Below are 27,297 nucleotides of genomic sequence, written 5' to 3' on the forward strand. Positions count from 1 at the left end.
TTTCATTTCTTTCTTATTATTAAAAAAAAGTAAAGAATTATTCACCCATTGTCTTATCATTACTTTAGAAGACAAGCTATTTGGTGAATCTGTACAACCTACGTGTTAAGTAAAGATATTTTTGCGCTTGGGTAAATAGGTCCCTCAAAGCTGGCAGGGCCTCTAACTAAATATACACCATGTGCAGGTTATTGAAGTAAAAACAGAAGGTCTGTGTGTGACATTTGCAGATACTAAAAATGATGCTTAAATACAAACATGATTTTCCCATTGGAGAACGAAGGCTTACCACTAAGATAAGAACACTGCTTTCAGAATTTCCTTCTGAACTTTCTAGGCAAGACTCTCTAGTATGCATTCTCCAAAATCAGATATATTACTGAACTATCATATAGTCCAAGATTGTAAATCTTTGCTTCATACAATGTCAGGGATCATGGAGAAATTTAACATTTAGGAAAAAAAAAAGGTATCTGTGGATATTAAAGAAGACTTTATAATCATATTACTCTTTCATTTTATTCATGATCCTAATTTCAAAAATTAATATTGCTTCCCCCCTACCTTTCCTGTACATCCTTCATATCAACCAGATTGCCCTTGTTTTAATTTTTCACTTTTTTAAAGAGCAGTTTTAGGTTTACAGCAAAATTGAGAGGAAGGGATTTCCCATATATCTTCTGCCCTGACATGTGTACAGCCTCCCCAATTATCAGTATCCCCTACAGAGTGGTACATTGTTACAACTGATGAACCTACATTGACATACCACAGTCACCGAAACTTCATGGTTTACATTACGGTTCCCTCTTGGTTTTATACGATCTATGGGTTTGTACAAATATATAATGACATGTCTCCATCATTATAGTGTACACACAGAGTATATACACTGCCCTAAAAATCCTGTGTTCTGTCTACTCATCTCTCTCTCCCCTCCAACCCCTGACAACCATTGGTCTTTTTACTGTCTTCATAGTTTTGCCTTTTCCAGAATGTCATATAGCCTTTTGATGTTGACTTCTTTCACTGAGTAATATACATTTATATTTCCTCTATGTCTTTTCATAGCTCATTTTTTTTTTTGTCACTGAACATTTCTTTGCCTGGATGTACCACAGTTTATTCATCCATTCACCTACTGAGGAACATCTCGGTTGCTTCCAGATTTGGGCAATTGTAAATAAGGCTGCTATAAGGATCCGTATGAAGATTTTTGTGTGGCTATAAGTTTCCAACATTTTGGGTAAATATCAAAGAATGTGTTGGCTAGATCCTATGGTAAGAGTATGTTTCGTTTTGTGAGAAAACACCAAACTGTCTTTTAAAGTTGCTGTGCCACTTTGCATTCCTACCAGCAATGAGTGGGAGTTCTTGCTGCTTCACATCTTCCCCAGCATTAGGTGTTGTCAGTGTACTGGATTTCAGCCACACAAACAGGTGTCTCATTATTGTTTCAGTTTTCGTTTTCCTGATGACATAATGTGGAGCATCTCTTCACATGCTTGTTTGTCATTTATACAACTTGTTTCACGAAGTGTCTGTTAAGTTATTTGGCTTATTTTTTAATCAGGTTGCCTGCCTGCCTGCCTGCCTTCCTTCCTTCCTCCTTCTCTCCTCTTCTTTGTCTCTTTCTTTCTCTTTCCTTCCTTCCTTCCTCCCTCCCTCCTTCCTCCCTTCCTTCCTTCCTCCTCCTCCTTTTCTTTCTTTCCTTCCTTTCTCCTCCTCCTTTTCTTTCTCTTTCTTTCTCTTTTTTTCTTTCTTTCCTTCCTTCCTCCCTCCCTCCTTCCTTCTTTCCTTTCTTTTCTTTCTTTTTCTTTCTTTTCTTTCTGTTTCTTTCTTCCTTCCTTCTTCTCCTCCTCCTTTTCTTTCTTTCCTCCTTCCTTCCCTTTCCTTTCCTTCCTTCCTTCCTTCCTTCTTGATAGGATCTCACTTGTTACCAGGATGAAGTGCAGTGGCAGTCACTGTGGCCTTAAACTCCTGAGCTTAGATGATTCTTCCACCTCAGCCTCCCGAATAGCTGGGGCTACAGGTGCACCACCATGCTCAGCTAATTTTTTGTAGAGACAGGGTTTCATTATGTTGCCCCAGCTGGTCTCAAACTCCTGGGCTCAAGTCATCTGCCCATCTCAGCCTCCCAAAGTGTTAGGATTACAGACATAAGCTACCACACCCAGACTTGTATTCTTACTGTTGAGTTTTAAGAGTTCTTTGTAAACCTTGGATAACAGACCTTTACAAGATGTGTCTTTTGTAAATATTCTATCCCAGTCTGTGGGTTGTCTGCTCATTCTCTTGATATTGTTTCTCACAGTGTGGAAGTTTTTAATTTTAATGAAGTCCAGCTTATCATTTTTTATCATAAATCATGTCTTTGGAGTTGTATCTAATAAATTACCACCATATCCAAAGTCATCTAGATTTTCTCCTATAGTATCTTCTAAAAGTTTCTAGTTTTGCGTTTTACATTTAGGTCTATGATTCATTTTAAGTTGGTTTTCAGGAAGGATGTAAGGTCTATGTCTAAATTCATGACTATTCTTCTTTAGCCTATTGATGTGATTGATTACATTAATTGCTATTTTTATTGTTGAACTAGCCTTGCATATCTGTGATAAATGCCAGTTGGTCACAGTGTATAATTCTTTTTATACATTTTTGTATTTGAATTTCTAACATTTTGTTGAGATTTTTTGCATCAATGTTCATGAGAGATATTGGTCTGTAGTTTTCCTTTTTTGCAGTGTTTTTGTCTAGTTTCAGTATTAGGGTAAGCTGGCCTCATAGAATGAGTTAGGAAGTATGCCCTCTGCTTTTATCTTCTGAAAGAGATCTTACAGGATTCCTCTAATTCCTTCCTTAAATGTTTAGTAGAATTCATCCCAGTGAACCCATGAGGGCCCAGGAATTTATGTTTTGTGAGGTTATTAATTATTTATTCAATTTCTACAATAGATGTAGATCTATTCAGATTGTCTATTTCTCATTTTACAAATACTGGCAGATGGCATCTTTCATAAAATCGATTCACTACAATCAACCAATAATCAAATCTGTGGGCAAACAGTTGTGCATAAAATTCCTTTATGACCCTTTAATGTCCAGGACATTTTTATTTTGTACCCTCAGTCAAAACTGTAGAACATACATATGATCTTTTCACTTGTTGGAAAATATTTGCTGCCTTTCTTTTCAAAAAATTACCTAAAATAAGTAAGAGTTCTTATTTTTCACTTAAACAAATGGAAAACTTTATTATTGTGTGTGCATTTAGTTGGCTGTTATTTCCACTTAAATTTCTCATTTTTGATTTCAGTGGTATTAATCAAAAGCATTGTGCCATGTGGCTGTATATTCTCTTGGATAAGCAAAAGGACGCTAGACTTGTACAATATGTGCCTGTGATCACATATATTCTTAAATAAATGTGAAGGGCATGGGTTTGTAAAGAGGCTTTGAATTTCTTGACTTCAAGTTTCACTTCTAATCATTAAATCAATTGGAATTTTCTTTATGGTCATTTTAGAGACTATTATAAGCTGTTACTATTTACCGGCTTTTCAGAATTAAAGAACTTGAAGTTTTTCCTTTTATCTGTGAAAGGAGGCAAGCATCTCTATTGTCAAAATCAGCCTCCACACAGCATGATGGGGATGGCCATGTTTTTCTCCCTAGGAGTATTGCATTGTCACTTGAGCTGTTCAAGATTTGGGATGTGATATTTTTAATCTGAACTTCCAAGAACCCATAAATATAATTAAATGATTCTGATGAAGCCAGTCCCAAATATCTGGGCCATGACATTTACTTCATCATTTAATTAGGAAGAGAAACAAACATTAATAGAATAAATTGGAAATCTTAATCATACAAACATGCAGATATGGAGAAAATCTTCACATTCCCTTGCACAGCTCATCCTCGTTGCTGCCTCTGTCTTCTTTCCCTCTGTTATTATTCTACTGCTAACATGAAAATGTCTTCTTACATTCTTTCCATTATTCAAACGTATCCATCATGCAAAATAATAATTTATTCATTCATTTTCTGAGCTCAGTAACCTACAAGGGAATGCTTAATTGTTGGCTATATCTTTTTTCTCTAGTGATTTCATACATGCCTCTGTTTCTAAATCATTGTTACACTTCTGAAGAATAAGGATCATAAAATGGGGGTACACAACCCTTAAAGATGTAAGAAATTTGAGCAATATTTAGACATGTTACAAGGATCTCTTTGTTTTCAATATGGAGAAACTGAGCCCCAGAAGATTTAAATTCATTCAATCATGTATTTGGTAAGTGTTTGAGCATTCACATTGTGGCTGGTACTGTGTTGAATGCCGTGTATACAATGCAGACCAAAAAATAACAGAGTTTCTGTTCTCATGGACTTCAGTCTGAAGGAGGGATTCAGCCACTAATCAAATAGACACTTAAGAGGTAAAATTTTAAATTGTGATCAGCATTTTGGGAAAGCATCTATAGTGATACAAGAGAATTTACTAGGGGAAATGGACCATTCCTTAGGTTCTACCATCAGCCAGAACAGAGTATAAATTAGAACCCAGATTTTCTTCTTCACAAATAATCCCTTAGATTGTTGGCCACATAGTTTACATTAGATAAATTCTTCCCAATCAGTTGATTCACTATCGTTCAGGTGATCTGCAGTTGCAGATAAACGTGGTATACAAATTTGAGTACTGAGGCCATTTATCTCTTTAGCCGTGGTTTCATATAGCTGATTTTCTGCTCTCTTAGGAACCAGTTCTGAGAAAAATATATAGGAGTTGTTATTTACACCGAATTTTGCCAGCATGAGGTAGGCCAACGAATCAGACCTATAGCTTCCGTGTTCTCTGACTAGGCTCCCACCAAAACATGTTTAACCATCACCTAGTACTTAAAATTCGAATTCAGCATAACAGCTACATGACTACCTGGTGTATTTTTGTACTTCTCTGGCACTGAGAAGAGCTCTCTTAAGGCCACACATTCCGTATTCAGATAGATCTTTTAGAGTTGTAAAGATGTTTGTTTAATATAATGCATTAAACTGTAGCTATCTTCCAAGAGTTAGAACTCAGTATTAGCACCGTATTCTCATCCAACCACTGAGATATGTGACAAGTGAAAAGTGGTGTAAGATATATATGCACACATATATTCCTGGTGGAGACAGGCTATGACAACTTTCTGACTTTAATCTTGCAAATGATGGGGTACTTGATGATGCGGAATCACAGAAAAAAAATCCAAAGCTTGCTCTGTGTATTAACACATCCATTTAAAAATATTTAGAAAGAGCCACCAAGCACTTGTGAGCATATGTGCATATGCCCGCAGTTCCCTTTGCTCTGGAAAATATTCAAGTGGAAAGCTACTGCTCTGTTTCATAAGTAACAGCAATTTGTGACAAGCATGGAATATGCTGGGCATCATCAACTGCATTGTTATCAGCTGCAGTACAATTTAATTAGCGAGCCTGAGTTTGATTATCTGCCAGTGCATGCTACCTTAACTGCTCTGTTCCAGTTTGAGGACTAAATTTTGTCTGATCATGTTAACACATTTGAGAGCATACCTCAACATTCTCAAGTGTTTTGTTCGTCATATTATGCTCCCGCATCAACAAAATTATATTAAAAGCCTTGACGTCAGCTCAAAATATTCTCAAGGGAATCAAAAGCTTATTATTTCTGGATGTAAGAATACCTTGACTTCATGTTAGATACGATTTCCTCATTTACAGTGCTGCTTAAATCAGGTGAATGTAAAAGGATATATTGGTCACTATAATTTCAAGATTTTTTTAGATTTAGGTGTGTTTGTGTGCATGTTTCAGAATGAGTGTAGTTCCAGCTTCAGATAAGGAAAGGAAGTTTAGGGTGACAGGAAGAGAACACAGTAGCCAGAAAGCCAGATGACAAATAATAAGATTGTCCAGGCAAGGTATCAGAATCAAGGCAGTCCAGGAAAGGGCTAACAGGGCAACTCCCAGAGCAAACGCACATGAAGACAGATGTCACATCAGCAAGCACTGGTCAGAGTCATTTGTGTCTGGACTTCAGATGCTAGAAACAGCAAACTAGAGGGCTTTGGCCTTTTCAGTTTGGCTCTTGACAAAGACATTTTCCATTTGTAGAGGCTGTCAAACACTCATTCGTTTCATCTGTGCACTCTAACATGTAAAATTAATGGTAACAATTAGAAGCGAATGACCAGAGCTAACACATAAAATATCGACTTAAAGAAAACATATAGGAGGAGCTGGCTGAAGAAAATATGAGAAGGTTTAACATATGGTATTTAATTTTTTCTAATATTGCACAAATGCAATATTTTCTTTAAAATATGTTTCATATAAATGTTGGCAGAATTTATGTTGTTAATTGACTTCTGTCTTTTTAGATAACTTAAGTGCTTATATATTACCCCCAGCCAATTGTAAATGCTTGGAAAGGAAGCCTTATCATATATGCCTTTGTTTATTTGTGTTTTTTTAAGATGAAGTCTCACTCTGTCGCCCAGGCTGGAGTGCAGTGGCATCATCTCGGCTCACTGCAAGCTCCGCCTCCCGGGTTCATGCCGTTCTCCTGCCTCAGCCTCCAGAGTAGTTGGGACTACAGGTGCCCGCCACCACGCCCGGCTAATTTTTTGTATTTTTTTTTTTTTTTTTTTTTTTTTTAGTAGAGACGGGGTTTCACCATGTTGGCCAGGATGGTCTCGATCTCCTGACCTCGTGATCCACCTGCCTCGGCCTCCCAAAGTGCTGGGATTACAGGCGTGAGCCACCGCGCCCAGCGTATGCCTTTGTTACACAGTGTCTATGTTACCTGGCACTGTGTGAATTATAGGGCATCTGCCCAACCAAGACGTGATAAATTTAATATTTAGTGTGTATACCATAAACTAAAATCCTAATAAAGTGCTAAGTGCGGTATGAAAGCCTTAAGGGATGAAAAAAAGCAAAATTCACATTGTGTTAAATCTTGTCTCATGTAAGTGCACCTGGCTTACAGAGTAGATAACTCAATGGGGTCAAAACTGAACATTTTGATTTTTCTCCAATCACTGCCCTTAACAAGACTCTGTCTATTGTTTCTTTCCCATCACATAATGGCATCTTTGAAGCTGTGTTCTCAAATTTTATCTAACGCGCTGTCTTCTTTTCCTATCAAGGAGGAACCTACATGAGGAAGAGCCAATGTCTGATCTTCCTTTTCTCCTCTCACATCAGGATCTTGGAGAAGACTGAGGGGGAAGGTAAAAGTATGTGGACTTCTCTTATTTACACACCTTCTTCTCTTTCTCTTCTGGGTCTAGCTTTTCTTGGGGTATGGCAGAGAGAAGAAAAGGGAAACTAAAGAATCTTCCGGTTTTGCAGACCTGGCCATGTATTGGTGGTGGGGAGGCAACTCTGGTGCCATGCAGCCTTCATCTAGAGACCCCAGTCTTACTCCAGCACAAACTCTTCTTTTCTGCTGCTAGTGGTGTCATCGCCTTAGATGTTTCCCTGCTGCTGATGTGGATGGCTTCCTTAGGGTGATCTTTAGAACATTCTTAGTGAGACACAGACAGGTCTCCCTATAACCTACCTATGCCTTAGGCTCATTCATGGGCCTCTATCTTACTTTGTCTACTTATCTCCTCGGTGGGGACCTTGTCTCCTGCCCTCTCCCCTAAACTCAGGTTTCTTCACATAAAAACACAGAAATAGGAACCCTTTTACACTGCTGGTGGGAGTGTAAATTAGTTCAACCATTGTGGAAGACAGTGTGGCAATTCCTCAAGGATCTAGAACCAGAAATAACATTTGACCCAGCAATACCATTACTGGGTATTCATCCAAAGGATTATAAATCATTCTACTATAAAGACACATGCACACGTATGTTTACTGCAGCACTGTTCACAATAGGAAAGACTTGGAGTCAATCCAAATGCCCATCAATGGTAGACTAAATTAAGAAAATGTGGCACATATACACCATGGAATACTATGCAGCCATAAAAAAGAATGAGGTCATGACCTTTGTAGGGACATGGACGACGCCGGAAACCATCATTCTCAGCAAACTAACACAGGTACAGAAAACCAAATACTGCATGTCCTCACTCATAAGTGGGAGCTGAACAATGAGAACACATGGACACGAGGGTGGGGGTGGCATCACACACCGGGGCCTGTCAGGGAGTGGGGGGCAAGGGGAGAGATAGCATTAGGAGAAGCACCTAATGTAGATGACGGGTTGATGCGTGCAGCAAACCACCATGGCACGTGTATACCTATGTAACAAACCTGCACGTTCTGCACATTTATCCTGGAACTTAAAGTATAATAATAATAATAATAAAACAGAACCTTGAAGTTCTCTTCTACAGCTTTGAGAGCTTTGGATAACTGGAATGAAGGCATGGGGTTACCTCCATCTTCTTCCTGGCACAACAGAGCAACTGCCCCTCTTGCCATGCTCTTATGAATGCTTCAGGCAAGTGTGATTCTCAGGAATCTTCAGGTGAAAAGCAGACACCAGCCTCTCCTTCATCTATACCTGAAAGCTCCAGAGAGCAGATGGTAAGCTTTCTCCTCCCTTCCCTGGGGCAAGCATTTCATTCTCTTCTGAGGGTGACACTCTTGTGCCTGCAGGTACTACTGCCAGCATGACTGTCCCTGGGACTCTCGCTCATGCAAACCCCATAAATAATCATGAAAAGTCCTAAAAAACACTCATCATGCTGATTTTTTTTTTTTACTTCCTAGAGACTGTTCTTAGAAATGAATAGATCCCCTACCTACCATCATATTTTACTCTTAATTTGTGTTTAAAAATAATTAAGTTATAATAAAAAAGGCAAAAATAATCCACTTGAGATTCAGCAAAAAAAAAAAAATCATTATAACAAAGAATTCTTAGTCTTAGATGTCAGAGTGAATTCCTGCATAAAGCTTTACAATCTTCTCACTAAAAGTCATTAACATTCATTATACATAGAAATAGTGAGGAGAATAGTTAAAACAGCTGTGTACATTAATAGATAATTTTAAAAAGTATTCTGGGTAAAGAACATTCTGCACTGTGGCATTGTAGTTAAAAATATGGAATCCTGAGTTAGAAGAATCTGGGTTCAGGTTATGAACTGTGGCCTTGATCGCATTATGCAACCTCCCGAGCTTCAGTTTCCTCATCAATAAAATGGGCATAGTGATTCCTAGCTCACAGAATTATTGTAGGAATTGAAATAGACAAGGCATGTAGACATGCAAAAAGCCCTTAAAAAGTAGTAAACATCACCTTGTACCCCATAAATATATATAAATTGTTCATTAAAAATTAAATAAAATAGGTAGTAATATCTTTATTATTTTGACAAAATATAATCCTCTATTGTCCTATGTATTTGATTTGTGGAAAGACACAATTATCCTCTATACATGATTTGTGGAAAGACAGACTAAAACCAAGAGAGAGAGAAATTCTTCTAATAATTCTTTTAAACAAAGTAATTTCATTTTGAAAAAGAATGCCGGTTATTCTTCTGCTTCAAACTTAAGCATTCAGTTATCTTAAGACTTTAGGCTTCCAACTTAAGTATTTAGTTATCTTAAGACTTTATTCAAGGATATATCAGGATAAATGTACAGAACATCAATATTTCACTGAGATGGTGTGTTTCACTAAGTCATTTGCATTGTATAATGTAAGATATCATCTTTTAGGTGGGAAATGAGAAATACATTCCAGAGATTATGAGTTTGGAAACATTTTGACCCGAAAGGAATTAATATGGAAGACAAGTTTTAGAAATACTGATGCTCAGAGTTTGAAGCCCATGTTCTACCCTAACTAGTGTGTGCATGTATGTGATCACATTGCCTCAGATAACAAAATGCAGAGGTCAAACTGTGCCATTTCTAATGTCCCTTCGGCTCTAGCTTTCCATAATTAAGTGAGTGGAACCCTGCTGAATGCAGTTGTTCTATTTTTAAGTTTCATTTTTGTCTGTACTTTTCCTAAAGCAAAGATCACCTTGTCTAAACTTCAAGGATTATAAGATGCTTTTTTCCCAGTCAGAAAACCCCTACCCAAAACTTTAGAATTTTGTGTCCCTGTCAGTATTACCTAATTAGTATTTCCTATCTATTCCAATCTAAAAAAAAAAAAAAATACATTATAACAAAAGAATATTCTACACTCTGTATCACTTTTTATTTCATAATAAGGCAAAGCTGTTATCATATTTGAAACCCTACCTGTCCCTGAAAATCCTGGTCTTTAATGAAAAGTAAAAATAAATAATAACTTCTTTTGTGGTTATGTTGTGATACTTCTTTTTATCAATTGGTATTACCAAGTAAAGGGATTAATACAATAATTGAGCTCTGTTTTGAATTCAGAATGATCCAACTTACTCAGTGTGAGAAAGAATTTAGAAAAAAAGAAGATAAATTTACTTTCACACTAAGGAACTCATATTAATATGAACCCTATTAATAATGATAAACATAATGGTTAATACTTGTTGGGCTGGGCACTGCTGTGCAAAAGGCAGTGTTCTGGGCATTTTGCACACACTGATTCGGTCTATCCCTAGAGCAGCCCCAGGAGGTAGGTATCAATCATGTTTCCTCATTATTGTAGTGAGGAAACTGATAAACAGGAATTTTAGCCACTTACTCAGGTTTGCCTAGATTGTAAGTAACACAGACAGTGTATTGGAAAAAACAACATTCATGAAAAATATTTTAACTGTGATTCTGAGCTGCAAATATTTTTAAAATTGTACATTGTACTCTAAAAATTCATGATGATAATTTACTATAGTAATTATATTGTAAAATAGAATGCTCTTAAATGATGTGAAACTAAAAATGTAAAACAACATATAAATGCATTTAAAATGTTAAAAGGAAAGTAAATATACTTACAATAAATAACATTTAGAATCTATATTATTAGTATGTTTAATGAGTACTAAATCTTTCTCTTTATAGAGTTACAGGAAATTCTGGTTTTGAGATTCTGTAATTTGTACAAACTCATTTGATTAAGGAGAGAAAATGGTGTTTAGAAATAGTCACTGAGAAATTGTTCTCTATTTCTACTAAGGAACCACCCTCTTCCTCTAGGCTATAAACTGGATCTTTTCCCTAACCCCCTACTTTTTTAAATAAAGCAGGAAAGTAATGATCTGGGCCACTTTTAAAGAACATTAGTATAATATTTGGATGAAAGGTGTATTAAACATTCTGACATCAAGCGTCATCATTCTCATAGTCCCTAGGCCTGGGAACATAGCCTGGCATGGAGGCACCATGAGGGAAGCAGGTAGCTGCATGATGTTCCCTAGGAGAAAAGAGGTGCGGGAAGCTGAGGCAGACACAAGAAAGCTGGGAAAGCATAGCAAGGGGGAGGTAGAGAGAAGAGGTCTGGGTTGAAATCACGGAATGAGCAGGTTAGAAGAAAATGAACCTGCTAAGGAGGTCCAGGAGGAGGAGCCAGAAGCAAGGGAAATGAGAGGAAAATGCAGACACCACTAGAGAGCAGTTTGGTTGACCTGCCAAATGATTCAGAAGACTCGGAAGTGGAAAAATCTTCTTTTCCCATCTGCAGCCTCTCCAGAGAGAGATGATGATGATCCAGGAGCTGAGCTCAACGAAGAAAGAAGTACATGCTCCTCTCTCCTCAAAGGGAAACATCAAAGAAATTCACCTTGCTGAACGCTCAGACATTAATTTTCAAGGGAAGGGTTCCAGTTCAGGATGGGGCTTAGGGTGTGGCCTATGAGGCACTCTCCTGGGGCACAAAATTTTAAAGGGTGCTAGAAATTCCAGTAATCAAGATAAATAATATTTTAATGCAATATTTTTAAAAACTGAAATTAATACAAAAAATCTGGGATGCACAAAATATCAGAAAGTTTAATAAATCCAGGCTGTTTTACCATGTGGCATTGTTGTGCAATAGCAATTGTCTCAGCCCACGGCCAGGGCGTTTGAATGTTGACAATGGTGTGAAAACGGATTGGGCAACACGGATTCATATGTAGTCGTATTTTAAAAAAATATAGAGCTGTTATTGACTTCTCCACTTGGCTCAAACTATAAGAAGATATTTTGATATACGTATATGGGGTTCTTATTTTTCTTTATACTTTAGGCTGTAATGTGGGACTGCTTCTGAAAGCATATATTTGATGAGGTAAAATTAAAACGGGAAGGCAAGCAGGCTAAATACTTGAAGATGGTAATTTAAAAAATAAGGAGCTGGGCACAGGGACCATTCCCTAAATTGCATTAGAGAATTGTATTGATGGGTTGAACACAGGGGGAAGGGGGAATTTAGAACTAGATGGAACCAATTTGACTTGATGTCTCCATTTTACAAGATAATTTTGTTTGCAGTAAATACTAACAAAGTAGCTAGAGATCTTAGAGAAACCAAGAAGTGGTCTTTAAAGAGGCCACGCAGGAAAAGTTATTGAGTAAAAGTCATTCCCTAGAAAATAACACATTAATTAACATATCCAGGCATAGACACTTGACAGTTTGACATAGGTGGACTCGAAAAGAGGAGAAGACAAATGAATTAAATGACAAATTCTATGCGGTTCCTGCAGTGATGCCTTTGCTCAGGCAGTAATACAGATTAGAATTTTAAAATGAAGAAAACGAACTGGACCAGCCTCCCTAAAATTATCAATAATAAATTTATGCTTCATTCAGACTCAGTATCACTGAGGTTAGACAGTTCTCCGTCATAAAAGAAAATGTATCCATTAACTTGTTATCTTCAAGAACTGGGATTTTGCATTTTCAATGGTTTTGAGTCAAAAGTTTTTGTAGATTCCTTTTAAACATTTACTGCTTATTTACAAGTATGTTTATCATTTACTTAACCTCAGTTGAAGCATATTCTGCTTACATGTTATTAGATGTCTTGTTATAAATAAATGGATAGTATTTTAAGATGAAAAATTTCATATATTAATGTTCACTGCTTAAAACTAGAAGGTGAAAGTTAAAATTATTTTATTAAAACATTTATTTTTATGTTTGTATAATTTCATTTTGTTTAAAATGGACTTCATTAACAGAGAGGGGATCTTGCACTGACATTTTAAATGTTGGGATCTTTGCTTGTGGCCTTGGTTTCTGAGTGAGAAAAGGAAAGCCAAGTGGTATATAAATAAAATTAAGATAAAATAATCAAAAATTTAACTAAAGTATTTCAGTCATTATTTTCAAATTTTTGGGGTTAAACCCAAACATAAATGGACATTCACTGTACAAAACAAAAATGTAATATTTTGTGGAATTTAAAATATATATGTAATTAAAATTCATGACTACTATAAACAAACCAAGATTGCAGGTACACCCTTCAGAGTAAGCACTAATAAAATATGTGACTAAAAAATTAATAAGAAATTAGTGGACGAATAGAACTTTTGATTAATTAAAGAAAAAAGAATGCAGAGAAAGAGGACCATAAACTCAGGTGGTCAAGTGGAAATAACTGGTAAGACATAAACACAACCATATCAGATATTACAATAAATGTAAGTTAAACTAAATAAACCAAATAAGAAATAAAATACATTGAATAGGAAAGAAAGCCCAGCAATATGCAGCATAGAAGAAAAACATTTTAAATACAAGAACATGTAAAATTAAAAGTAAGAGAACAGAAAATGTTTACTATGAAAAACATTAACAAAAAAAAGATCATGTAGCTATGCTAAGATCAGAAAAGTATGCTTTAAGGAAACGAGCTTTATAAAAGTTAAAGAAGGGCATTTCAGAATGATAAAGGGGTCATTGAAACAATAGAGTGACATACTCCTGGTCTGCATGTACTCAGTGACAAGGTTTCAAAATATATGACAGAAATAGAAGGAAGTAAAAGTGAAATAGACTTCCAAAGGCTGATAGAATAACGGGACAAAAACAATTTAGTAAGGTTTGAAAAGATTTGAATATCATCATTAATTTGACCTAGTTAACATATATAGAATAGTGCACTGAACAACAAGGAAATGAATGACTAAGTGCAATGGATACCAATATTAAGTACATGCTGGCCACAAATTAAGTCTTGTCAAAGAATTTACTAATTCGGAATATATTTTCTGATTACAGCAGAATTAAGACAAAATAACGAGAAGAAAGCTACAAAAATCTCCACCTGCTTAGAAATTAAGCAATAAATGTCTATTCAATACATAGACCAAAAAAGAAATCAAAACAGACATTAGAAAATATATTTAACTAAACGATAATAAAGGTATAGCATATAAAAATCTCATGAGACACAGCAAAAGAGGTGCTTAAATAAAATTCTATGATCTTATGTTGATCCAAGGGTACCAACTTTCTGTTATAAAAATAAGATCGGGGATCTAATGTACAGCATGGCGACAATAGTTGATAATATTGTATTATATACTTGGAATTAGCTAAGAGAGTTTATCTTAAGAGTTCTCATCAAAAAAACAAAAATTAAAAAGGGAAACTATGTGAGTTGAGGGATGAATATGTTAATTAACTTGATTGTGGTAATCACTTTACAATACATACCTGTATTGAATCTTCAAGTTGTACACTTTAAATATACAGTTTATTATTTATTTATTTATTTATTTATTTTTTGTGACAGAATCTTGCTGTTTCACCCAGGCCTGGTCAGGAGTTCGAGACCAACCTGGACAACATAGCTAAATATATACTTTAAATATGTGAATTTTATTTTTCAGTTATTCCTTAACAAGCTGAAATTTTTTATAATTTTAAATGTACATATTAAAAGGGATGAGAAAGATTCATCAGTGTTTGCTGCTTCACATTGCACAATTATGTTATGGAAGTGGCTTCTTTCCTTAAACCTCATGTACCCACCTCTCCTAGCTTCCAACTTTTTTCTGTGGCTTCCTCACCTCTCTCAGCTTCCACAGAAGTTCTTGCTCTGGATTAGGCTTCAGCTTAAGGGAATGTTGTGGTGGGTTTGACTTTCTAACCAGACCACCAAAACTTTTTCCATATCAGCAATAAGGCTGTTTTGCTTTCTTATCATTCATATGTTCACTGGAGTAGTACTTTGAATTTCCTTCAAGAAAGTTTCCTTTGCATTCAGAAGTTGGCCAACTGTTTTTTTGCAAGAGGTTTAGTTTTTGGCCTATCTTGGCTTTCAACATGCCTTCCTCACTAACCATTTCTAGCTTTTGATTTAAAGTGAAAGACGGGTGACTCTTCCTTTCACTTAGAGGGCATTGTATTCATTTGCCTAAATTCAATACTGTTGTGTCTCAGGGAACAGGGAAGCCCAAGGAGAGGGAGAGAGACAGGGGAATGGCTGGTTGGTGGAGCAGTCAGAACGCACATAACATTTATTAAGTTCACCATCTTATATGGGCACAGTTCATGGTGCTCCAAAACAATTACCATAGTAACATCAAGGATCACTGAACACAGATCACCATAACAGAGGTAATGATAATTTAAAAAGCTTGAAATATTGAAGAAATTGCAAAAATGTGACACAAAGACACAAAGTGAGCATATGCTGTTGGAAAAATGGCACCAATAGACTTGCTTGAAGCAGGATTGTTGCAAACCTTTAATTTGTGAAAAATGCAGTATCTCTGAAGCACAATAAAGTGAAGCATGATAAAATAAGGTTTTTCTATATTTTATATATATATATATATATATATATATATATATATATGTATACATACAAAAAACTACCAAAAGAGGAGATGGCAAACTATGGCCCAAGAGCAAATCTTGCTCACAGCCTGTTTCTTGAAGCTAGGTATGGGTCTTATATTTTTAAATCTTTATGAATAAGAAAAGAAGGAGAAATAGAAGATTTGCTATACAACATAGTGCCTATAAATAACAGTGGTATTGTGCGCCTGAATATTTAAGACTGTAGACTTATGTTAAGTCTCCAAACAATGATGTAATCTTTTGTTGAATTTAAAATATATATACTTAAAATTCATAACTACAATAAACAAATCAAGAATGCAGGTATAGTCTTCAGAGTAAGCACTAATAGAATGTATGACATACACACATACGTATACACACAGACACACACATAAAGGGGCATAGGGAAACTTTTGGAGGTGATGCACGTGTTTATTACCTTGATTTTGATGATGGTATCACAGTTGTGTGCCTACGTCCAAATGCTTCCAGTTGTACACATTTAGCATGTGCATTTTTAATACAGTTATACCCCAATAAAGCTGATAAAGGTACATCAGGGAGTTTATTAATAAAATATTGAGTTATTTGCATTTTTAATGTTTGTGGTGTTCATCAACTTTTATAATTAGTAACTGAGGAAGATATTTTTACTCATTCTAAATAAATATTCACTTTTGTTCCTAATTTTGGGTTTCTGATTTTGCATTTTTAAAAAAGTTCCTCCCAATTGTAAAAGTTTCTGGGCCCACAAAATCTGGACCTGCTCCTAATTTTTTGCCACATATCTGAGTCTGGGTATTTTCTTCATGGCTTTTAGGGGGCTTTGGGGTTCTACTGCCATGCCCGTGATTCCTAGTATTTGGAAGGTAACTGGAGGTTGCAGACCAGGAGGAACAGAAAGCCACCTGAGCTCTAGCTGCGGAAGAAAAAGGTGATATGTAGGCCTGCTGTGGTGACAGATGGCTAGTTACTTTACCTGTCCCTTCGCTCTACACAACTGAAACTATGCATAGTTCCTTCTGCCTCAATCCAGTCCCTGTTACCTCTGTATTGTATCAGCAAATTGTAATTTGAAAAAATAACCATAATAAAAAGGGCTCAAATATGCCAAGATTTTGTTTTATTTTATTATTATTTTTTTTGAGACAGTGTCTCACTCTGTTGCTCAGGCTGGGGTGCAGTGGTGCATTCATGGGTCACTGCTGCCTGGTCCTCCAGGGCTCAAGCAAACCTTCCGCCTCAGCCTCCCAAGTAGCTGGAACTACAGGCCACAATGCCTGGCTAATTTTTACAATTATTTTTGTGGAGAGAGGGTCTCACATGTTTCTCAGGCTGATCTCAAACTCCTGGGCTCAAGCAATCCTCCTGCCTTGGCCTCCCAGGCATGAATCACTGCATTTGGCCTCCATGATGTTCAAATGAGATATTTGGGATTTACAACATGCTGAACAATCTCTAACATGATAATTAGAATAACCTTCAAATATGTAAATTCTATCCATGCCTTAGAGCACATTTTAAAATTCCCTGTCTTCTATTATATTAACTGCTCCCAAATATTCAAAATTATTAATTCAATTGATTGATTCTGAGAAGACAGTAGGGTGATGGCTTAGTTTTTCAATCTCTCTAAATCTCCACATAAAAATAGAGGGAACAGTAAAGAACCAAAAATCTGGGCATCTGTTAGGATTTAGTATATATTTTTTACTATTTACCTATGATATGCTCTATTTCATGTGAATATAGTTTGTTTTACTAACTACTGTAATTCCTTATAACCAACACTTATATAATAGACTTTCTGTATTCTCCAGTAGATCTAAGTGAGTTTCCACTTCAAATTGAATCATCACTAAGTAAACCTATTTATATTCCTGAGGAAATTTATATTTGAAAACAACTGGGAAAGCATGCCCTGAAGTAGGTGGTAATGATAAAAGTTAATTTTGATGGAGTAGAGTTTTCAAATGAGTCAAATGTGGCCAGTAGCTCCTCATCTATAAAAAATACAAAAGTAAATTCAGCCCTAATTTGGTGAATCAATCACTTTTTCATTTCATTGACTCTTGAACCAAAGGATTATGTTCACTCTTGAATATAAAACCTCATTCATTAAAAGACAGCCTTTGACGAAACCAATTCCATTTATACAAATGCAATTAATTTAAAGGAGCTGAGTGCTCCTTTGCACAATGCTTTGTAGCAGTAGTATGCTCATCAAATCCAATGTGGTTGTTTACGGTTATTATAGAAACATTATCTGCAATGAGCCAGAACTACTTCTAGGAAATGTAGTAGTTATATTTATCTCCAAAATGTTTTCTTTCTCAAAATTATTTTATCTGTAAATGATAAAACAGCAAGATTTATCACTTTTTACTTCTATAAGTTACGAATACTGAAATGTCCCACATAAACTTTGTTCAGTTATGAACACATTTATGAACCATAAGTTATGGTGTCTTCAAACCATTTGCATTTTTTGAGCAATAATTTTTACATGTTATTTCCTCATACAATTAATGACAGATGATGTTCAAATATGGTTGCACTCCTTCCCATGTGTACAATTATATTTTGATGAAACCTAATATTTACAGAGACATAAAGCACTGCAGTAATTTATGCATACTGCTTTTATTAATGACAGGTGGTTCCCAGATGGGACCATCAACTGCTGGTACAAGGCACAGTGTCCTGGCCATAATCCAACCCTATCTCCCCAACTCAGGAAAATTTACCAAAACACAATAATATTAGTATGACAATAACCATGTTCTACTTTGCAAAAATGTTATGAGTTACAATTTTACTTTAAATATTTGTGGAAATAGTCACATGCAGTACTTGGGATTAGTATGTCATGAACCAGAGATTAAGAATTACAGTTTGAGGTTATAATCAGATCTCTCTTTTCAATTTCCTGCCATAGACTTTTCATTTAAAAACAAGTCAGGATTCAATCTATGTTTGCTATATAAAGGTATTAAGTATATGACAAAAATAAGTGTATATATATTAATATTGCAATTATATGTCTTTGGAGCTCAGAGAGATTAAATTATCAAGCCTGTGCTCAGCCAAGATTAGAAACAATTCTTTTTAATTCCAATTACTTTAAATTTTACTAAAACCTATTGACTAAATCCAAAAGTTAAAAATGTACTGAATTTTGCAAGAAATGAAATTTTATAAACATTTTTAGAAAACATAATGTCACACATACTAAAAAGTTGCAAAAATTATACAAAGAACTTTGGGAGGCCAAGACGGGCGGTTCACTTGAGCCCAGGAGTTCAAGATCAGCCTGGGCAACATGGTGGAACCCCATCTCTACTAAAAATACAACAATTAGCTGGGCATGGTGGCTCGTGCCTGTACCCAGCTACTCAGGAGGCTGAAGCAGGAGAATTGCTTGAGCATGGGAGGCAGAGGTTGCAGTGAGCCGAGATCATGCCACCACACTCCAGCCTGGGTGACACAGCAAGACTCCATCTCAAAAAAAAAAAAAAAAATTATACAAAGAATCTCTGTCAACACTTTGCTAAAGGCCCCAAATGTTAACATTTCATATTTTCTTTACTCTCTCTCCATAGATAGAGATATAAATTATATATATAAAATATCTATATTGTATTTATATACATACATGTATATATATAAATTTGTTATATATATAACAAATTTATATATACACATACATATGTGTATGTGTGTGTATATACATATACATATACATATGTGTATGTGTGTGTATATACATATACATATATATATATATATATATATTCTGAGTCATTTAGGAGTAAATTATAGAGATACATCCCTTTATTCCTAAATTATTCAGTTTGTATTTCCTGGAAAACAAATTCTCTTATATAAACACCTGACAGTGATTAAAACTAGGAAATTAACTTTGATGTAATGTTATTATCTCATGTACAGATTTTATTCAAATTTCACCAACTTCCCATTAATATTCTTTAAAGCAAGGGCAAAAAATGGTTTCTTCTGCAAAATCTAATATAAGGTTCTTTTTTTATTTAGTTATTGTGCACCTTTGGTCTTTTTTGACCTGGAAGTGTCTTTTACGACCTTCACATTTTGAAGAGCACAGATCACTTATTACAAAGAATATTGTTCATTTTGTTTTTATCTGATGTTTCCTCAGAGTTAGATTTCAGTTATGTGTTTTGTGCAGAGTAGCACAAAATTGATGTTGTGTACTTAGTGCCTGATATGAGAATGTACATAATAGTACACAATTGTTCCATCTTGATCCCTTGGTTAAGATGTTGTCTGCCAGGTTCCTCCATTGTAGAGTCACCATTTTCACTTTGTCACTAATAAGTATTTTATGAAGGAGATACTTTGAGGTTATATAAATATTATCTTTCTCATCAATTTGCATGCATTAGGTTTTAGCTTTCACGGACGTTTCTTGCCAGAAACAATTATTATGGTGTTTGCCAAATGTTGATCTTATATCTCATTTTTCTTTTAAAATGTATTAGCTGTCATTGTCCTATAAATAATGCCTTCATTTATCCATTTATCATTTTTTATTTCAGTGGGTTATAATTCTTCACTGACATTTTTATCCTCAGAGTTATCCTATATTTGGCCAGTGGGATGCCTTTCAAACAGACTCCTATGTCCTTTTCACATGGTCCCATCATTCTTTGAGCACGTTCTTACTTTCTGACACAGAAAGCTTCTCCAGGTTCATCTTGTATTTTTTCATTCCATGCCCAAGAATTAGCCAGTTCTCCAGGGAGCCCTGGATCTTTTTAGAGAGGAAAGGTATTTATAAACAAAGAGCTAAGGGCTATATGAACCCTGTAGCAATCTACTTTGTAAAAACATTTGTCTTTGTAAAAACATTTATTTATACATACACACCAATATCTGTCTATACGATAATCTAATATCTATCATTTATCTTTATAACTATGAGCTCATCCCCATCCCTCCAATTCTAACAAAATACCATATGCCATTCTAGTGTCTTTCAGACTTGGAATTTGATTTTGGGTTATTTGAATGAGTTAGCCTGCCACTGTTTCATGCATGCTGATAGAAGATACAAGACTTCTGAGTCAGAGACAAAGGACATTTTACTCACAGCACAGCAAGCAACATGATTTGCATGGGATCCTCTTGATCTCAAGTCCCACGGGGATGATGTGCGGGCCGCAGATGGGAACTGGATACACAGTGGATTTTGCAGCATGGCTGAAGAACTTATTGGTTTGTAGCAAAATAAGCAAACCTGTTTTTTGTCTTGTAGGGAGTCATGACTTCATCTCAAAATTGCTTGCACATCCAACGCTGAGAAACGGTGTGGATGAAAAGTGGCAAGGGTGTTGCATTCCTGGCACACCCAGCAATGATGCACAGGGATGCCCAGAGCCCTTCGTGGATTGCTGATCCCAACACTTATCCTTCCCGTTTTGTGATACTCTTTTCTGATAATAGCAAACCTGACTTCTACTATGCTTAATTCATTTATGTATTTGCTCAATCCTACAATATGTACTAAGAAGTTTCAGAATTTCTAAACTATACCTCTGAAACACTAACTTATCAACTACTAACTTGTTTGCCATTTATTTTTTAGCCAGAAAGTATATAGTCAAAATACCAGATTCAACAAGTAATTGGGTTAGTTCCTTATTTCTCAGTTGAGTGTATTATGTTATTCATTTCTTTCTGTTTGTATTCTATGGTACCCCTCCCTTTTTATTTATTTTATTTGCTTTTGAAGTTTAAAAAAATAACGTGTTCTTTCCCTGAAAATTTCAAAAAGAAAAAGAAAAAGATAGCATGTTCTAACAGACACAGGGGCCTATTTGAGGGTGAATGGTGGGAGAAGGGAGAGGATTAGGAAAAATACTTATGAAGTACGATGTTGACTACCCGGGTGATGAAATAATCCATACACCAAAACTCTGTGACACATAATTTGCCTATATGACAAACCTGCACGTGTACTCCTGAACCTAAAATAAAAGTTAGAATTAATTAATTAATTAAATAGCATGTTCTAAAAATCAAATCCATACCGAACATATACTAGGAAAAATGTCACTCCATTGTTACCCTATCCCTATCCCTTCTCCCCATAATTTCTATCTCATTTCAAACTACCCTGGTGAAAGACAAGTTTCTCATTTTATTTCTTCTTCTCAAGTTCACCAGCTTTTCATTGTTGATGTTCTGAATCACATAATTTTTGGATAAGAAATTACTTTCTAGACAACCAATCATATTTTTACAAAAGATTATACTCTCTTTAGCTATTCATAACCAAGTGAAAATGAAAGAAATCAACCTCAAACAATTTTGTCCGTCTTGAAAATAGGGAATCAAATCAAATTAGAACTGTTTTCTAATGCCTGCTGTGTTGGAAAGCTCTTGATAAGGATATACAAATCTTCCTAGTTTATTAGGAATAAATTTGGGAATTAAGCATCTATTCTACCTTTCTTGTACAAAATGCATTTGTGAATAATCAAACAGTTGATGAAAGAACCTTCTTTCTGAAATAATTCTAAACAAATTCAGAAAGAATTTAAAATACATGTAATATTTTTCCTAATAAAATCATAGGTCTAGGTAACATTCATCAGTTTTAAAATCCTTAGGTGAAGGCCAATAGGAAACCTTACAATGGATGGATCAGGTTGATCACACATGAATTCACAGATCAATCTTAATATCAAGTAAAAGGGATTGAAACAAGACATCATGTACCATCTGATACAGAGCAACAGAAAGCACTCACAACCACCTGTGAAATGTTCTTGTCAAAAGGAATTTAGTTAAGCATCTAGATCTGACTTTCAGTTCATAGGACATTCATAGAGTAAATGAGCATGTTTAAAACAATACCATGATGCTGCTATTCAGATTGTGGGAAATTACAACAAACAAAGAGCAAGAAAAAATGAAGGAGAAAAACTGTAATATATCAACAGAGGCTTAAGAGGCATATTACACAAAGGCAATGTGTAGACTTTGTGTCATTATTTGAATAAGCCAACTGAAACAATGCATTTACAATAGAACCAGCAAAATTGGAACACTATTTAGATACAATTTTATGCTCTGGAATTGTTGTCTTTAGGTGTGATCATGACATTCTTGTCATATTTTTTTAAACTCCCTGCTCTTTAAAGATACACTGTTAGGTATTTATAGATAAAATGATATCATATCTAGGAATTCAATTAAACTATGCCAATGGGGGTGATTAGGCAGAAGTATGAATGAAACTATATTTTTATGTTTGAAGTTTTTCACAATAAAAACATGTTTTTAAAACCCATTTTTTAGGCTTTTTTCCTTAGGGACATTAAAAATTTTAAATAGAAATTTGGACATTTGTAAAACTAAGTTTTAAAGACTACAGCTATTAAATAAAATAGTTGCTTTGCTAAACTTTATCAAGCTAAAAAGGCTCTAATATTTATGAAGACCAGCTTCATTTTACTTGAGTCACCTCCTTATTTTTATGACTTGATGTATCATTTGTTTTCGGATCCTGCAGTCTGAGTATAGCAAGAGAGTGCGGGAAACATGGAGAGCCAGAACTAACTGATATGGGCTGATTTTGAAAATACTATTACTTGTTTGAAGTTGAGATTACCTCAGACCAATTTTCTCAAGCAGCTAGTGTCTATGTTTTCTAGAGTTAAATTTATTTCATATTACGAGTATTTTAACCTGGGCATGGTGGCTCACGCCTCTAATCCCAGCATTTTGGGAGGCAGAGGCAGGCAGATTGCTTGAGCTCAGGAGTTTGAGACCAGCCTGAGCAACATAGTGAAACCACATCTCCACAAAAAACACAAAAATTAGCTGGGCATGGTCGCCTGTGTACCTGTAGTTCAGCTACTTGGGAGGCTGTAGTGGGAGATCACTTGAGCCTGGGAGGCAGAGGTTGCAGTGGGCTGAGATCGTGCCACTGCACTCCAGCCTGAGTGACAGAGAGAGACCCTGGCTTAAAAAAGCCAAAACAAAAACCAAAGTATTCTAAAAATCAAGAGGTAAAATGTTGATTCATATTAAATTTTAAATAACATTTTATTAAAAGGTCAAATAGTAGTAATCTGGCAAATTATGTGTGCGTGTGTGTGTGTGTGTGAATATATATATAGAGAGAGACATAATTTACTCTATTATTGTGTTTTATTTTATCATCAATTGACAAATGATTGTATGTATTTATGGGGTACAGTGTGATGTTTTGATACACGTATACAGTTTGTAATGATTAAATCAGGGTGGTTAGCATATTTGTCTACTGTATTAATCTGTTTTCACACTGCTATAAAGATACTACCTGAGACTGGGTAATTTATAAAGGAAAAAGATTTAATTGTCTCACAGTTCCACATGGCTACGGAGGCCTCAGGAAACTTACAATCATGGCGGAAGGCGAAGGGGAAGCAAGCACCTTCTTCACAGGCAGCAGGAGAGAGAAAAAGCAAGCGAACGAGGAAGTGTCACACTTTTTTTTTTTTGAGACGGAGTTTCACTCTTGTTGCCCAGGCTGGAGTGCAACGGCGCCATCTCGGCTCACTGCAACCTCTGCCTCCTGGGTTCAAGTGATTCTCCTGCCTCAGCCTCCCAAGTAGCTGGATTACAGGCACCTGCTACCACACCCGGCTAATTTTTTGTATTTTTAGTAGAGATGGGGTTTCACCATGTTGGCCAGGCTGGTCTCGAACTCCTGATCTCAGGTGATCCAGACGCCTCAGCCTCCCAAAATGCTGGGATTACAGGCATGAACCACCACGCCCAGCCAGTGCCACACTTTTAAAACCATTAGCTCTCGTGAGAACTCCCTCACTATCATGAGAACAGCATGGAGGAATCTGCCTCCATGATCCAATCACCTCCCTCCCTCTACAGGTGGAGATTACAGGTTCCTTCCTTGACATGCGGGGATTACAATTCGAGATGAGATTTGGGTGAGGACAAGGAAATATATTAATATATATTAATATAAAGAATATAAAATTATTCAAAGAATAATTTGAAATAAAAGAACTTGGTTATAAAAATGAACAGATCTATAAAAGAGACACTGTAATAGATAAAAGTTCTTCATCTCATCTACATTTTACACTTGCTCAGTACGATCTCCTCATACCCCTTCCATATGGTACCTCTCCTAATGTAACCATAGTACTAAAATATAGAGGACTCTAGAATTGTGAATCCTCACAGTAGCAATTCACACCCCTTGGCTTGACAAGGCTATTCTTTTTAGTCCTCCCCAGGGGGTATTCTCTAAACATAAAGACTCATTCCTGTAAGGAATGCCTCTTCCCACAGGTCTCTGCTTTGTACTCTAATACTGGAGGACTTCAGTCTACTTAAGGGAGAATGTCAACTCCTAATTGAGTGGAAGATATTTCTAGAAGTCTCATAGAAAATGAGTTCTTAGTAAACAGATACCACTGCCAAACATGCATCTCCAGAGATCTCTGAAGTAGAGATTTTGATAGAGGCCTTAAAAATTCATTCTTTGGGGAGGTAAGTGATACTTTTGATACCCAATAGATTCTTTTTATAGTTTGGTTTCAACTATGAAAAGTTATTTCAGGGTCACAGCAGACTTAATTGAAGATAATAAGGGATGTTTATAATTAGATGAAAGGCCCCTGACTTCATTGGGTGCAACCTTTGTTAAACAGCAGTTTCCTGTGTACAAATAGCTTGGAAATTGGAAATTATTCAGGAAATTGCTCAAAAATGACAGAATGGCTTAACATTTTAATGTCAAGTAGTTCAAACAGTTGTACTGGAGACATACAAAACTCTGAGGTCAATTCTGAATTACACAATTGAGTTATATACCTCAGCATCTAGAATCTATTCTACTAGAGGGGGTTGAAAGTTTAATCATAAAGATTAGGAAGAAAGATTAAAGAATAATTTGAAATAAAAGAACTTGGTTATAAAAATGAACAGATCTATAAAAGAGACACTGTAATAGATAAAAGTTCTTCAAATCCTATATTTCAGAGGCAAAAATGGCCTGTAACTGTCAAGTGAAGACAGGATTATCAAAAATTCTGGAAAGATTTGAGTCAACATTACTGAATTAGGCATGGTAAATCTCAAGTGAGCTCTGGACCATGGACACACAGAATTTTTCCAATTTTAAATGGCAGACACAAACATGACTTTGATCACTCAATTATAAAGCAAATATTTTTTCTAATTTTAGACAGGTAACATCTATTTGTTTTAATATAAGTATACTTATTTCAAGGGAAATAACTCATATGTGAATTCTGACATACATTTACAAACATAAAGAATATAAAAGACAAGCACAGAAAACCAGAAATCCTAGTTCAAGAACTAAGATGCTCCTGTGCTATAAACTATAAAATTAATGTTTCAGAAAGCTAATTCATACCCTCTTTCCATAAAGAATTAAGCTACTTTTCAGCTCCTATATAAAATAGTGGATGTTCAGTTTTAGAATTACACCTGGTATTAGGAGATAAATAGTAAGAAATATAAATCTGGCTTTGGCTCAGGGTTTATTCCCAATGTCTTTTACATCTTCATCTTGTGTCTTTTATATCTTCAGCTTATGGGAGGAGAGTATAAAATTCCCAGAAAAAATTACAAAGGCTGGTTAATTACTCCAAAACATATTGGACTATAGTAGCTTTAACAGCATGGATAATCTTGTAAATATTCCTAACATCATTCTTTGTATGACCTAATCAAAGAACTGCTGACATTTTGAGACAAATAATACTGAGACTAGCTTCCAAATTTGCTTGTTCTCATATTTTCAAAATTCCAGTGGATATGTTTTTGTGTCTGGGGGTATTACTGAAATGCTTTCATTATCTGTAACCCAACTGTCTTTTAGGTGGGGTGGGTTCTGCCAAATGAAAATCATTGATGAATTTGATTATGCAAATTTTAGGTGTAGAAATGAGAGAGATGTAAATAGCTACCAAAGGAGAACTGACAAGTCTGAGCAGAAGAAGCGCAGATATCAAAAGGCAAAGGAGGAGGAAGACTTGGTGAGATAGTAAAAGTCCACACACTCAAATGAGAATCTTTTTCTAAACCTTCAACAAGGATTATTAATCTCACAAAAGTATATATTGACTTTTTACAGGAAAGACAAAAGGTAGTGACTAAGTTGTCTGAGTCTGATCTGACATGAACAAAACAAACCAAGGTATGAGGGATCTTCAAAAAGTTCATGGAAAAATGAAATTAAACAAAAAATAAGAAATATCAACTTTATTTTTCAATCTAAGCTCCATCACATTCAAGACACTTTTGTAAGCAATGACATCAACATTTCGTCCATCCCTAAAAAACTGAGGATCCTGGGAATTTAACCAAGTCATTGCAGCCTTTTTTACACTATTAACTGAAGAAAAATGGATGCCCTTTAAAGATTTTTTAAAATAGGGAGGAAAAAAAAGTTGCAGCCAAATCAGGACTATAAGGTGGATGCCTATTTAACATCAAAACTCTCAAAATTGCCCTTGTTTGATGAGAGCACTCAGCAGGAGCATTGTT

The 27,297-nt window shown here is 35.5% G+C and overlaps 1 long non-coding RNA gene across 1 annotated transcript in view; it reads right to left on the reverse strand.

Moving 5' to 3' along the window:
- Positions 1–21,079, reverse strand: part of LOC129039220 (uncharacterized) — a 76,710-nt gene extending 55,631 nt beyond the window's left edge. Inside the window, exon 1 of the long non-coding RNA XR_008503288.1 lies at positions 20,849–21,079. This is a non-coding gene — a long non-coding RNA (uncharacterized LOC129039220). The remainder of the gene's footprint in view (positions 1–20,848) is intronic.
- Between the last annotated feature and the right edge of the window lie 6,218 nt (positions 21,080–27,297).

This window comes from Pongo pygmaeus, chromosome 5 (genome assembly GCF_028885625.2).
Source record: "Pongo pygmaeus isolate AG05252 chromosome 5, NHGRI_mPonPyg2-v2.0_pri, whole genome shotgun sequence".
Taxonomy (NCBI): Eukaryota; Metazoa; Chordata; class Mammalia; order Primates; family Hominidae; genus Pongo; species Pongo pygmaeus.